The sequence below is a fragment of the Sapajus apella genome, unplaced genomic scaffold (genome assembly GCF_009761245.1).
Source record: "Sapajus apella isolate SASKATOON/1434 unplaced genomic scaffold, GSC_monkey_1.0 scaffold3, whole genome shotgun sequence".
In the NCBI taxonomy this organism is placed as follows: Eukaryota; Metazoa; Chordata; class Mammalia; order Primates; family Cebidae; genus Sapajus; species Sapajus apella.
In genome coordinates this window covers 48,979,399-48,979,771 of record NW_022436943.1, presented here as the reverse complement: position 1 = coordinate 48,979,771, position 373 = coordinate 48,979,399, and positions in this window count along the sequence as shown.

Genomic DNA, 373 nt, shown 5'->3' with positions numbered 1-373 from the left:
TGTTAGCCCTCCTGCCCCTGCCTATCCAATGCCCTTAAGACACCCAGTGCTTTTCTAGCAAATGCTTTTTTCACTTGTAATATTTGTTAGTTATCTTTATAAAATTTATGGACTAGACATGCCCAGAGCTCTGTCCCTAAAGACTGGAACAGTGCCTGGCACAGAGCAGGGCTCAGTAAGTATTTTTGGATGAATGAATGAGTAAACAAGAGGAAGACTAAGCAAACGATTCTGTGAGCCCAGCACTGTCCCTTTCCTCGCACCATTCCTTTGGCCTGAACCAGCCTCTTCTCTTCCTTCCCACAAGGCCACCCCTTAATCTCACTTACTCCAAGGATGCCTCCCTGGCAGGTCCTCTTAATGGAGGAGATAA